This window comes from Solanum verrucosum, unplaced genomic scaffold, assembly GCF_900185275.1.
Source record: "Solanum verrucosum unplaced genomic scaffold, falcon-dt-bn FXZP01000287.1, whole genome shotgun sequence".
NCBI lineage: Eukaryota > Viridiplantae > Streptophyta > Magnoliopsida > Solanales > Solanaceae > Solanum > Solanum verrucosum.
Genome location: NW_026020292.1, coordinates 1,095,097 through 1,111,104, shown reverse-complemented (window position 1 = coordinate 1,111,104; position 16,008 = coordinate 1,095,097). Strand labels below are relative to the sequence as shown.

At 33.4% G+C, this 16,008-nt stretch overlaps 1 pseudogene; it reads left to right on the top strand.

The window, feature by feature from the left end:
• The first annotated feature begins 4,981 nt into the window (after nt 1–4,981).
• LOC125834509 (cullin-1-like) lies at nt 4,982–6,936 on the top strand (annotated as a pseudogene).
• The last annotated feature ends 9,072 nt before the right edge of the window (nt 6,937–16,008 follow it).

Below are 16,008 nucleotides of genomic sequence, written 5' to 3'. Positions count from 1 at the left end.
AGTATTTAACTTGATTTCGTAACTTAAATGCTTTAGTTTTTGGTTTAGTTGTTTGGTTTGGGTTGTAGTAGTGGTTCTCCCACCGAAGGGTAGTGTGGGTGCCAATCACGGCGCTCAAGGTCGTGACAAGTCCCATAAACTCTGAAAGATCGACAAAAAAATAACCAAAACATTTGCGGAAATCAATGCCTAGAACCTGAAAGTCAATGTACCAAAACTCTACTACCGACAAATCTAAGAAAAAGGGTTACAACCCCAAAACTAAAGTAGCGAATGTCCAAAGTACTATTCTAAGTCCAAAGAAGATAGACTAAACAAAATGAGAACTCATGTGTAACGATCAGTTTTCGTCGTTATAGAAAAGCCAACGAGAAAAAATTTTGGGCCGGAAAACTTTTTCGTAGTAACTTCGGATTTTTCAACCTAGTCCAGATTTAGACAAAATCGGAGTCAGTAAGGTCTAAGGAAATTTGGTAGCAATTGGGTGGTTTAATTATGATTTTGATTACATGAGTAGATAGCTAAGATTTTAAGCAATCCGTACGACTTTACGGAATTGAATTGGGGCAAGTAGAACTCCCAAAACTGATCTTGGCGTGAACGGATAGTTTCTGAGTGTCATAGTTGAAAGTGTGTTGTTAAATGGGGGCTTTGAAATTATTAAAATTGTTCATTGTTTTCGTGCAAGCCGCTAAGGCGGAATTTTCCTGCCATGGCGGGGCCACAACATCGGGGCGAGTACTGCTGTGGCGGGACAGATGCGACTTAAAGTCGGAAATAAACTTCAAAAACATTTTATTCTGCAATTTTCGAACTTGAGAGCTAAGGAACGAACCCAGGAGTCTTCTTGACAGTTTTCCATCATTCTTGAGTCTAAAGGTAAGGTTTTAACTCCCCGAATCCAATTTTTGATCCGTAGAACGTAATATAATGGGTAATTATCAATGGGGATGGTTTTGTTTTGGAAATTATGGTGGAAACAACCCTAATTTGGATATTGGGATCAAGGGTTTGATCTAGGGTTGATAAGATTGTTAGTAATTCGGGTAATTAGTTATCGTTTATTGATTCTCGTGTTATAATTATTGTTTGTAGACCAAAGACAAGCAGAACAAATCCGAAAAGGGAAGAATCAAGTTTCTTAGGGGATTCAAGCTTGTTTCGAGGTAGGTGATAGTTGTGATTTCATGATTGTGTGATATATGTTTGTTCTTGCTTCATTATGATATATGTATGTATGCGAATGTTACATTATTAATCACACTAGTTGTAAATGAGGATAGATGAATGATGTATGCCATGAATCATGACTTGAATGTATGATTAATTATGAGAATGTACTTGTGATTGTGATTGTGGCTTGATTGAATGGATCGGGTGTTGCGTTCCGACATAAACATAGGATCGGTTGCCATGACATTGGATCCGGTACCACGTTCCGGTATGCTAACAATTTGGATTTGGGTTCCATGAGAAGACCAATGAGTTGATATAATTGTGTATCTTGAGAATGTGAAATTGTACGTTGTTCGTAAATGATGATGATATTGTATATGTTCGGTGTATGCATGTTATTATTATGTTGTATTGGCTTATGTATGTTGCACTTAGTGGGATAGTTGAGTGATCCTACCAGTACGTACTGATACTGCACTGACTCTTTCTTTGTTAAGTACATGGCATCTTCATGCGGCTATTGACGGGAACAGGTCGTTATAATACACCATTATATAAATCATAATATGATCAGATTTCGAATTAAATTTTGAGAATTAAACAACTAATTTTGACTGTAATACAAAAACACATACCTACCAAATAGATTACAAGTTAAAGATCACGAGAAAACACCAAATAGATTACAATTCAATCGTGATTTATCACACATACCTAATATGTTCCATCGCCCGTTGTGTTGAATTAGAATTGAAACACTGTTGGTATTCATAATTAAAAAATCGTTTAGAATAGGGAGGTAGAGAGGTTTATTTTGGTTAAAAACCATTTTTTTATGGAAGAAAATATATAACCAATCTGAGAAAATTGTGGAAAGTAAAATAATGGAACAAAACCTCTGCTTCTCTCTTCTCCGACCAGCAAGTTCGGCGAAACTCCAGCGAACCACCAGTCGACCCCTCCCTCATCGAGGAGTTCAACAACTCCGATCAGGAAACGGAAATAGGAAAACATTTTGATAAGACGGATCTTTATAGATCTGTCCCAGGTATGAGTTTCTTTTACTCTTAAATCTTTATGCATGTCATTATTAAAAGGAAAAATTAGTAAACTAGTCACAATCCCTAACATAATTATTAAAAATATCTACACTTTAAAATAATTATTAAAAATGTCAATATGTCAATATTTTATAAAATAAAATGTACCATTAATTTCCTTTTCTTTTCTTTTTTCTCAAATCAGGCCCACATTAGACCATTTTTACTACCTATCCGATAAAAAAAGATTAAAAAATACTCCCATTACTCACTTACCCCACTTTCTGGATTTTACCCCAAATCACTCCTTTCTCCCTCTTCCCTTTTTCACCATTGTTATCTCCTTTCCTTGTTAAAAAAATCATCTATTCAAATTTACTACACTTTGTTCGAGAAATCTCACAATTAATTCAAAAGATTTTTCACTCATTGATAAAGGTAAATTCGAAGTCAACAAGTATTTTGTGAGATTACTTGTGAATTTTTTTTTCATATTCACCAATTATTTTGTATTTCGGATTTTCCGTTTTTTAAACAATATTGTTTGATTTTTTGTGAGTTTGTTTTCATATTCACCAAGTATTTTGTGAGATTTCATTTTTTGATGTATTTCGAATTTTTCGTCTTTGAAACACTATTGTTTGATTTTTTTTGTGATTTTATTTTCATATTTGAGATTTAGTAGATTGTAGTAATCTACATTGACATTCATACATAATATATTGTTTGATTTTTTATACATTCATATTTAATAATTGGGATAAGGGTCTGAAAAATACCATAACTTTGGTCGAATTTATTGTTGCGATACTAAACTTTCATGAGGACCTATTAGCTCCCTAGACTATTTAATACCGTATTTTAAACATATATATTTGCCCACGTGAACATAAAAATTAATGCAAAATTATAAATAGTAATGTGTCCACGTGGGCACATATATACCTTTAAAATACACTATTAAATAGTTTCGGAGGGTAAAAAATACGGTACTAAATAGTCTAGGGAGGTAATAGGTCCTCATGAAAGTTTAGTATCACAACAGCAAATCTGACCAAAGTTGGGGTATTTTTCAAACTTTTATCCCTTAATAATTTCGAATTTTGCTTATAGGGTTACTAATGCACAAGTGAATATGGATTTGGTGAACAAAAATCGATAAAAATAAACATAGCAAACGAAGAAGAAGAAAAAAGAGAGAGTCAGAGAAGAAAATTGCAAAAATTGTATTCATATTAATTTTTGTTTGTCAATTATTTCAACATTTGTATTTTATTAAGAACTTTGTATTTCTTTTTTAGCTTGTGGTCATTCCAACGTGTATGCCAAATGAATTTATATTTATTAAGCATAGATGTATTCTATTTTTTTCTTAGTCAATTTGTAATTTTTTTAGAATATTGTATTATTTCCACTATGTATGCTATTTTTTTCTAGAATACTCTATTCCTATTTTATTTTTTTGAAATATCGTATCAATCCTCAACAAATTGCATTATTTCCATCATGTATGCTATTTTTTTTTCCAGAATCTTGTATCCTTTCATAAATCATATTCATATGTAATGATTAGATTATATTGGGATACAATCAGTAATAATTTTGTAATACAAATAAAAAAATTATATATTTGGCATGTAATACAGTTTTGACCACTGGGCATGATTAAGATCTTGATAAAGGAGAAAAAATAGAAATTGAAATTGTTGATCCAATCGAATGAGAAAAGGGATTTCTTTAAAATTGTAACTGATGAGAATTTTAAATGATATAATCCTTTTTTAAAATAATTTCTCTCCTGATTTTCTCCTTTTCTATTGTTAAATAATTGTATTCTTGCAAATCAAACAAATAAAACAAACTAAAATATTGATATTGTAAATAAATATTGAAAGTGTGACTAAGGAGTCTTATTAAATGTCAAAATATTGACATTTTAAAATTTTCCCAAAATTAAATTACTGAGGAATTTAATTCAATGATTAATATTTTTAGAGCACTGCTTAACTTATTTCATGTGTCGGATTCATAAATCCACTTGTAAAGTTTGACATGATGAAAACTTATAAGTTTCTCAAAAAGGCACATCAATTAATCTCTATAATGAGGCATGGATTCTATCAACTAACTTATTATTTCACGAATACAATATAATACTCAAAGTGACTACTAAACACTCAAAAGGATGACCATATATATTTTTGTGTTAGTCCGCGTTTTCCAAACATATACTGGGTTCCTCCATGAAGAATTGTTCTTCCATAGTAGTGAGATTTTGTTCCATAGGAAAAAGTAAAGAAAACAGCAACCAGCTGTAGTTGCATCAGAACAAAGTCTTTAAGGGCGTTACAATAGCCGCGCTCAAGTCCTAACTCAATGATTATTGGTAACCCTGTTAAAAGTCCAAGCTGGATAAATGATTGAGAATCTAGAGCTGTTTCCATTAACTTTATGTTTTTCAATTTTGCCTCAACGAGAAGTTCTCTTTGTAGACCACTTAATACCATGTATAGCTGTCCGTATAGAAACATATAAATCATAATCACTGAAATCTGCAATGTTTTGACAGCAGGGATTACAAGAGACGTAGAAATCAGACTTAACAAACAAATTTCATGCTCAAAGACAGCAAAAAGAAGAATACTTAATATGATTTTTGCTTCACTCGTTGTTAGAAGCAACACAATGGCTAATCATCTTGCTAATCTAGCTACAATGAGGAATGAACCCTCAATTACCTCGTGGGGTTAGAGGAGCTTGACAAGATGCAATTTCCTAGATACGATCGCACTACTAGAATTTGGTTGTTTGCCGACTACAAAATTGGTCGGAATGTAGTCGGTAAATGGAGTTTTCCGATGAATTTTTGACTACTTTTGAGTAGTCGGGAAACTGAGCATTGGAAAATACTTGCTGACTACAGAAGTCGGAATTCGCCGACTATCGTACTCACCATATATAAATTAAGAGTCGACCGTTAAAGCACCTGAAATGCCGATTACCGTAGTCGGAACCCAAGTAAAATAATACTTTATTAATTTAAATACTTCCAACTACTGTAGTCTGAATACTTGTTAAATAATAATTTATTAATTTAATAATGCACACTACGGTTGTCATAATAGTTAAATAGTTAATTATATATATTCCGATCACCGTGGTTGACATTTATTAATCATTGATTTATATTAACTATTTAGGTAATTTCATATTAATCTATATATATATATATATATATATATATATATATATATAATATTGAATAAAATATTGCTCAGGGTACTGGTCACATAGAAAAGTCTTCCGACAATTGATATTGCTAAGTGGAACTGCTTTCCATTCCTACAGTTTTGTGAAGTGTTTAAATGTGTGTTGAAACATACGCAGCTTATAGCGTAATCTGGTGAAAGCAAAAGAGGTTGTGAACTAATTCTCACAAATGTATTACAGCTTGAGCTACATTTGATGTTTGTTGACTTTCACATAGCATTCCAGCAAGCCAAAAATCAATATAAATCATCAATATTAATTAAGCAATCTCAGTATAAACATTGATAGATGATAAGATAAGCTGCTGTCCACCAGAAAAGATAAAGGGGCTTATCGACTTGCATTTTCACCTAAACAAAATTTAACCAAGCAGAACAGCATGCCAAATAAATCATAAATCATCGATCTTCAGCAATCTCAGTGTATACATTAATACCATATCACACTACACCAGAAATAAGCAAAAGTTATATCCATACCTGCCACACCATGAGCAAATTGACACTTGCTATCCAGATATTAACTTTTAGAGAAAGTGCAATATGGCAGGAAGAAGCTTTCTCGTCGATTGCTCTTTGATAAAAGTGCCAATGATGACCACGAAAGGCTTATCATAGCAAAGCTAAAGTAACAATGTGGTAGACAGATTACATCAAAGATGGTGGAAATGGTGGCAGACTTGACTTTGGCTACAGAAAATCAGAACAATTTTCAAGAATATCTCAGCAACAACCCGAGTCTTGGAATTGATTTAACTGTCACAGCTCTTACAAGTGGGTTCTGGCATAGTTATAAATCTTGTTATTTGAGTCTCCTTGTGGAAATGGTTAAGTGTGTACAAGTTTTCAAGGAATTCTATGAGACAAAAGCGAAACACAGGAAATTGACATGGATTTATTCATTGGGTACGTGTAATGTCAATGGCAAGTTTGATTCAAAAACCATTGAACTGATTCTGGGAACTTATTGGGCTGCGGTTCTGTTATTGTTTAATTCGTCAGATAGATTTAGTTACTCAGAAATCAAAAGTCAATTAAATTTGGCTGATGATGACTTGATCAGATTGCTTCAATCCCTTTCCTGTGCCAAGTATAAAATTCTGATTAAGGAGCCTAGCAATACAACTGTTTCGTCATCTGACTATTTTGAATTCAACTCCAAGTTCACTGACAGGATGAGACAGATTAGGATCCCATTACCTCCTGTGGATGAAAGGGAAAAGGTGGTGGAGGATGTAGGCAAAGATAGACGTTATGCAAGTTCTAGAATGTTCTCTTGCTTCTATTGTTCTCGCAAGTTCTACACTTGTCAAGCACTCGGGAACACCAGAATTCTCACAAGTGTGAAAGAGCCATTTTTCGCCAGAATATGTTTTCCACCACCCCTACCACTACTATCAACTCTGACCCTAACGATAACAATAATAATAATATGCTCCAATTCCATTTAATTCAAAAACAACAATAATGACATTGATCATAACAACATACATGTTTATGTTTTCCTTTCACCGGCTAAAACATAAAATTGTACTATTAGACGACCACAAAACAGTACACACAAAAAACTCAGACTTCACTTCTCAAGTCCAAACCAATGTTAGAAATAAAAAATGACACACAATAAGTAAACATTTAAGGCACAAACAAAGAAGTGAGAAATCAGTTAGATTCCATCCACGGTACAGACCCAGCTGGTGCAATATGTTATGTTGAGTAATATGAAGATAATTGTGCAAATGTGTGATAACTTTGGGTGTTCACCATGTCTGATAAACCAGACGACTAAATTGCGCATTGGAGCCCTCCTTTTGTCGATGTCTATTGTGTAAGTTTGTCCTTTTACCTTGCTTTTTATTTGATCAAGCTAAGTTTAATTTGATAATTCTGGCATTTATGCCTTTTTTTGTCATTCTTCCTGCTATAATTGCAGTATAGGTAATGTTAGTTGTTAACTAAAGAAGAAGCTTTTGGCGTACTTACTATTCATCCTATTATATATGATAAAGTACTGCACGACACCATTAGATCTGTTGCAAAATTATAGCGCTAACATAAGTGGTACTGCCTATTCCTAAGCTGCATTACTCCATAATACGATAGAGAAAAATATTTCTAGTAACGTCACATCATTAAGAGAGAACCCTTTAAAAGTTCTTTCAACTCTTTCAAGACCAATCTTATCAAGGACAAATCGTTAGTTTGTTCCAACTATACATTGTAACTAAAATCACGCTCTTAGTTCTTTTATGCTTCTTTTTTCATATCTCTCCCTCTCCTTTCAATTGACATTCTCTACTGCAAAATTGAGAAATATAGGGATGATGTTTAATTCTTTTTTATATGTGCAAGCAGTAAAGTTATTTGTGGTTTGTTCAGTGTAAATTAAATTTAGTTTTCTATCCCTTGAGACTTGAACTTGAAACTTTGAGGTGAATTTTGTTACCCCTTAACCACTAAGTCGACCTCTAATATTGTGTTTAGAAGGTTCAAAATCAATATATATACATAAAAAGTTTTTAAACTACCTTATACATGTTGAGTATTTTTTTTCCGAGAGGATTCGGGTGAACCCATCAGTACTATCTGGATCCGTCCCTCATTGTAACAACTCTTTATATTATTAGTTTAGATTATCAATTAATGTTTAACAAAAAAATACTAGTAACAATTATCTTATAAATCTATATTTTCCTAACTGATATCATTAAGCAAAAAGAGTATGAGGAAGATTGATAAATCGCTGGTTAGTGTTCCTGTTTTGGCACAAAAGCTGGTGTCTGTAGGCTCGTAATCCTAATTAGTAGTTTAGTTTAGTTCTCATTCCCTTTATTCAAATCGCCATTCCCCTTTTCTTCTGATTTGAAACAGGTAACGGCTATAACTGACTAAGATTAAGATTACGATGTTCTATAATTGATCAAGATTAAGATCTTTTAATATTATCAAACTTAGAATTTGGATGGTAACCTAAAACAATTATTGAATCGAACATAAATTAGTACGCAATTGATCAAAAAAAGACTAAAGGAAAAACTTATATATAAAAATTGACTAATCTTAAAACATTACTAAACTACGACTAGTTATTTCCTTCCTCTTCTCTTCCAGGACTAAGCGCCTTTCTCTTCCTCTTCCAAACTTGTCCCGCTTAGCGGAGTGGAATACATAAATGGATGGAGGGGGAAACAACTTTCCCTTTCGGCCAAAATGCGATCTTCACATTGTTGATTTATCTCTCTTAATACTTTCAACTTGACATTCTGCTCCTTCTTGACATTCTGCTTCTTCCAATACTTTTTATAACCATACAAACCTCTATCAATAGCATACAAACCTAGTATCATTAGATAGCAATTACCTGCCCAGTCATCGATACTCATGATTTGATAGTACACTCTCGGCAACAATTTTTTTCTCAACTTACAATCAACCGAACAAGAAAACAGTTTATTCAACAAAATATTTTTTTTATTACAATGAAAAACTTGATATAAAACCTTTTTCACTACCCTTTATATAAATATATATCACATATAAACCTTTCTTTCTCCAAAATCCTATTTGAATGCGGTAATGTTTACAAATCCAATTCCTAATAAAATTTTTATATAAATATATCACATATAAACCTTTCTTTCTCCAAAATCCTATTTGAATACGATAATGTTTACAAATCCAATTCCTAATAAAAAATCAGCAGCAGCTTTAATAATGTAGTACAATTACAATTTATTTTTTTATTAGTACAATTTCAATTGGACTTCCACGTTATGTCCTTTATAGACTTGGCAAAATTTTCATTAATAATTTATTTATATACTTTTTTATATAAATAAATAATTACCAAAGAAGTATATACAATTTATTTTTATATTTTCTTATTTTGGAGCAAGTATTAGTAATAAAGACACGTCATCCTAACACCATAATTATAATTATTCGGAGATCACGTCATTCTGTGATTATATGCTATTATTTGAAAAACATGTTTATATTTGTTTTATTGTTATATTAAAGGGATAAGGCACAAGTATCCCCCTTAGACTATGACTGAAATCCCAGAGACACACGTTAACTAAACTAAGGTCTTACTACCTCCCTGGACTTTTTTTTTTTGTAATTTTGGACACCTTTTGTCATACGTGGGACACTCCGTGATTCCACGCAATTGAGGCGTGTGGGAGATATTTGGATGACACGTAAGCTAAAAAGGTGCACAAAATTACGAAACAATATGTTCAGGGATAATAGAACCTTAGATTAGTTAATGCGTATCTCTGGAATTTCGATCATAGTTTAGGGGGTACTTGTACATTTTCCTTATATTAAATGAAGATCCGAATGAAAAATAACGTTAAATATGGACATATATTTGTTAATCTTTATTTTAAAGGTCATTGGTATAAGCATAAAACAGTTAATATTCTTTTTGTCTTTAGAATAACTTTCCAATTTTTTAATCACTATTCAAGGTGCGTCTTAGCTAACGTTTTGACTAAAAATTCTCAAATATTTTTGGCAAGAAATTTTGGGTGAGGTTTCACCATGTTTTTGGTTATAATAGAACTTGACTCAAAATTTAGTTTGTTTTTTTTAGTATTTGAGGATTTGAATTATTTGTTAGAAAATTTGCCAAATAACGACAAATTGTATGGCCAAACAATATTTGTCAAATTTTTTCTCAAATATTTTTGGAAATATCTATGGCCAAACGGTGCCTTAGGATACTAATGTTTTTTTTTTTTTTTGCATGAATTCGATGAGTTCAATGGAGTCTCTTCCCGCATTCTTGTTGGGCTGGACAAAGGCAAATTCAGAATTTGAAGACGATGGGTGAACCACCAACGATTAATACACGTTAATTAAAGCATATCATCCAATATTGATTCATATAATATTTTTATAGAATATAGAAACATAAAACGAATGTAATAACGTATAAACCTCACTTTGCTTCAGTTTGTATCGAAAGATATATAGGCTTGGGGCAATTGGGTAAAAAAAACGTCACACACTTACTAGCAACTTTGGATTTTTTAATCAAAGTCACTTATTATTTTTTATTATTTTAGTTTAAATGAAGAAATAAATAATCCGAAGACTAATCTAATTGGATAACTTATAGAAATCTCGCTAGTTTATGAGTTAATTATTTAGATGCACGTTAATTTACAATATTACGAATCTTACTAGATTTTGATACATTCAGATACATTTAAATGAACTTATTTCGGGTTACACAAAATTATGCATAATTTATTCTAAATATATTGTATCCAAGTGGATTTGCATGTATCTGGGATAAATAGACAACTCTCCTTCACCTCCCTCCTATCTTGCTCACCACTCTCCTATGTATTTGATATTCCAGATACATGTAAATCACACTAGATACATACATATACATGTATTCAGTGTGTATCTAATGTGCTTTGTATGTATCTAAGATACATAGACAAATCTCGCTTGCTTCCCTCCTGTTCTCACTCGCCTTTCTCCCCATTTCTCTGTATCTGGTAGCAAAAACTATGAATCTTGGTGTGTCTGACTTAAAATCAGGTATGAAATTACTAATTAGTGATATAAAATATAGTTATTTCAAAATATAGGAAGAATTAATTATATTAGAAATATTATTTGTGTAGTTAGATAGTTTCTCTGATTTTACACCTCTAACCAAATACAAAATAAAATAATTTACATTTTATCCTGAATTATTATCTCTTATTTTCCTTACCAAACGATCCCACAAGTCTTTTACTTTTGGAAAAAAGAGGAGCTTCATAGTAAATCAGGGATAAAATTACAATAGTATACTACTTAAGTGTCACGCCCGAGCCTACACCCTGGACGTGGCCGGTACTCGAAGACCATTGTTGGCCCCCAAGTGAACCCTTGGCTTGGCTTTCTTATCTCAGTGGAAACCTAACTCAACTGAATAACTCCATGCAATGCAAGGACATAAAAAAACTTAACTGATAAAATCTGGCCAAAAAGGCAACTCGAGTCTCAAAATAGAATATTTACATATATACATAGATGAGAGACTCAATACTAACTGACTGACTATCTATGAAGCCTCTATAATACTGAGATGGATGTTGGGACAGACCCCGCAACATCCTAACAAAACAAAACTAGAAACACAAAATAACAGAGTCCTCCGGAATGCAAGGAGGCTCACCATTGACTCTAGAATGCTCAACTGGATCAACGGCGTGCCAGGTGCTGATCCTGGGTACCTGTGTCTGCATCGTCATAAGATGCAGGACAACTGGCATCAGTACATTGAATGTACGAGTATGCAAGCTGGAAAGCTAAGCAACATAGACTAGAAGGAAATCTGGAAGAAACTGAATAACTTACCTGGCTCAACTCAACTCAACCTGACTGACTCATTTTAATATAGTGCAATTTAAAACAAGTGCAATATAAAGAAAAGTTGTTTAAAACCTGCTATAAACTCTGTGTGTATACAAAGATACATTAAACCTGAGATGTATATAGAAATACAAATGAACTGATGTATATAAAAATACAATAACTGCTGTGTATGAAAATATAATAACTGATGTATATAAAAATACAATAACTGCTGTGTATGAAAATACAATAACTGCTATGTATAAAAATACAATAACAGGTGTGGGAGTTTCTCTAACCGACAACCATCACATAGAGCTGTAGTGATGATACAACGATCGACCTCACGCTGCTAGAGCATCCTATACCCGGCCAAAGGTATAAGACATGAACTGCCTAATGGATCCACTAGTCTATCTGGAAAAGGATTCATCTAAAAAGTATGATCCTTTTCTACCCATGGTGGCTAACAAGGTTCTATGGGGGCTGTGGGTTCCTTGAACGCTCCCCCAACTCGGTGCTCGATACTACTCCCAAAAATGTACTGGCTCTTATGTTTTAAAAACATATGTCTTCCTGCTGATTTGAGATAATTACTCAAAAACTTAGCTCAAAGGCTGTCTTTGAAATCTCAGTTTCCTCTTTTGCTTCATTTAGAAAACGATAACTCTTTTTCTGAAAAACTAGCCCAAAGGCTCTTTGGAAATCTCAGTTTCCAAAGCTTGTTTAAATGTGAAAACATTTATAAACTTCTTTGGGAATACATAGTCCCCATATACTTCTTTGATGAAAAGAACTTCAAACCTTAGCTTTACTTTTAAAACAACCTCTTTCTTTAGTTTGAGATAATTACTCAATGCTTAGCCCAAAGGCTCTTTTGGAAAACATGGTTCCCCTCTTACTCAAATGTAAAAACATTTATAAACTCTTAGGGAATACTTAGTTCCCTTATAAATTTTGAGAAATAAACTCAACTTTATACTCTTGACTTAACTTGAAACTCTATACTCTTTGCTTGACTTGAAACTCTATACTCTTTGCTTGACTGGAAACTTGAGCCTTAAAATGAAGTTAAAACGTTCATTAAAGACTCTTGAAAAACTTTAGAGACTTGCTTGACTTACTTCTTAACTTCTAAGCTCAACTCTTAACTTCACTTGACTTGGAAACTAACTCTCCTTGAATAGGATTATGGATTCAAGGTGTTTGATCACATGTTATGGACGAGTTCTTGACGTTTAAACGTACCTTGGAGTGTTGGAAACAACTATGAAACATAGGTACAATACCTAGGAACATGTATGAAAAAGTGGGGAAGGAATGGGAAGACTTGGCGCTCTGAGAGGCGCAGAGCGCCAGACTCAAAGGTCAGAAGGATCTGGTTGGGGCTCTGCTAGGGGGGCTGGACCTCAGAGTCCCTTTTGGGGCGCGCTGGCTGGCGCAACGCCCCAGCCCTTTTCCCCGAAAACTTGACTTTTCTCCTTCATTTTTCCAACTCTAAACCTCCCTTACCTTCAATGGTTTCAACCCCAAACACTAAGGATCATAAAATCCCTCAACATACTAGAGATTTAACTCAAAAACACAACAAAATCATGTCTCAAATCGACAAGAACTTCAACACAACACAACTACAACTTCAATAAACATCACTACAAGATTTCAACAACCACAACTACATCTTTTCTCGAAATTAAGCGAGTTTGGCGTGTGGGGGAAAGAACCAACCCAACACTATGAACTCACATACCTTAATAGGGATCACCCCCGACGATATCCACGACGATCTCTACGAAGTTGCTTCTTCTTCTCCTTCTCCTCTTCTTTCTCTCTTCACTCACAACCCTAACTCTCACTTTTTAAAAGGGAAAACTGATCTAAATCAGTCTAACACACCAATATATATCCAAAAGAAAAGGCTAGGGAAAAGACCAAAATACCCCTACAAATTTCCGGACGGACTTCCCTGCCAACTGCCCAACTTCCAAAGGGTATAACTCACTCATACAAACTTGGAATTGGGCAAACTCAGCTGCGTTGGAAAGATCATTCCACAAGCTTCACAAACATAACTAGAAATACACCTAACTCATCCTGAGCTAGGAGTTATGACTGCTCAAAGTTGGCCAAAAACTCACTTTTTCCCATACTTAGCCAAATTTCCAGATTTTTAAATTCTTTCCAAAAATGAAAATTTTCAATTCTAAGCCTCTTCAATTATTTCACATTGCCGGATGTTACATTAAGGGTGTGTTTGGTATGAAGGAAAATGTTTTCCATGGAAAATGTTTTCCTGGAAAACAAGTTGATTTTTGACTTATTTTCTCATGTTTGGTTGGTGAGTAGAAAATATTTTCCAGAAAAGATTTTTAGTGTTTGATTTATGAATGATTTTATTTTTTTTGAGAAATATCTTTTATTTTTACTAGGGTAGAAAATAATTTTTGAAATTGAAAATATTTTTTAAAAACAAACTTAAATTTTTTTGGGGGTGGGGGGGATGGTAGGGGGTGGGTTGAGGGTAGGGGTAAAAAATTGAATTTTTGAAGTTGAAAATAATTTTTAAAAACAAACTTAAATTTTTTTGGGGGATGGGGGCTGGTAGGGGGTGGGTGGGGTGGGGGGCTGATAGGGGGTTGGGGGGTCGAGGGTAGGAGTGAAAAAATGAAATTTTGAAATTGAAAATATTTTTTAAAAACAAACTTAAATTTTTTATTTTGGGGGGGTGGGGTGGTAGGGCGTGGGTGGGTGGAGGGTCAAGGGTAGGGGTGAAAAAATGAAATTTTGAAATTGAAAATATTTTTAAAAACAAACTTAATTTTTTTTTTTTGGGGGTGGGGGGCTGGTAGGGGGCTGGGTAGGAGGTGGGTGTGGGGGGGGGGGGTCAAGGGTAGGGTGAAAAAATGAAATTTTGAAGTTGAAAATAATTTTTAAAAACAAACTTAAATTTTTTTTGCAGAGGGGAGGGAGGAGTCAAGGGTAGCGTGAAAAAATGAAATTTTGAAGTTGAAAATATTTTTTAAAAACAAACTTAAATTTTTTTTTTGGGGGGGGGGGGGGTGGTAGGGGTGGGGGTTGGGTAGGAGGTGCGTGAGGGGGGGGGGGTCAAGGTAGAGTGAAAAAATGAAATTTTGAAATTAAAAATATTTTTTAAAAACAAACTTAAATTATTTTTTTTGGGGTAGGGGTGGCGAGTAGGGGGTGGGTGAGTTGGGGGGGAGGGGGGGATCGAGTGTAGGGGTGAAAAAAAATAATCTTGAAGTAGAAAATATTTTTTAAAAACAAACTCAATTTTTTTTTTGGGGGGGGGGGGAGGCCGGGGAGGGGGCGTGGGTGATCGAGGATCGGGATGAAAAAATAAAAAATTGAAGTTGAAAATATTTTTTAAAAACAATAAAAAAAAATTGATAGAGGGGGGGGAGGGTAGTGGGTGGGGGTAAAAAATAAAAAATTGAAATTAGAAATATCTTTTAAAAATAATTTTAAATATTTTTTGGGAGGGGGTGGGGGTAGGGGTAGGGGTGAGGGTGGGTAAAAAAATTGAATTTAAAAACAAGCTTTAAATTTTTTTTTATTTTTTTTTGGGGGGGGGGGGGGGGCTGGTTTGAGGGCAAAGACAAAATAAATTGATTTTTTCAACAATTTTTTTTTTAATTGGAAGTTGGAAGAGAGTTTTGGAAAATGTTTTCCTTAAGTTTTGAAGGGAAGTCATTTTCCTTAAATTTGAGGAAAATGAGTTGATTTGGAAAACATTTAACCCAACCAAACATGAGAAAATTGGAAAACATTTTCATCCTTCATACCAAACACACCCTAAGACTTTAATTAACAATATATACACATACTTCTATTTAATTATAAACATAGTTCTAAAATAACAAACATAGCAAAATAATTAAGTTTTTGGATATAATTTAATTTTTTATTTTTATTTTCTTCTCTCCTCTTTTTGGGATTATTGCCTAATTTTGGGATGATAATTGTGGTAATTAATTTTCCTATATTTTATCTCTCCAATTACTGTTTTTAAGTTACACGTTACTGTGCTGATCCAATAATATTTTTATTTTTTCTGCTTTTTTTTATACACTCCACAAAAATTAAAAGTTCTTTACACTAAACTAAAGCCTTTTATTTTTATTGTCTTTTTGGTACAA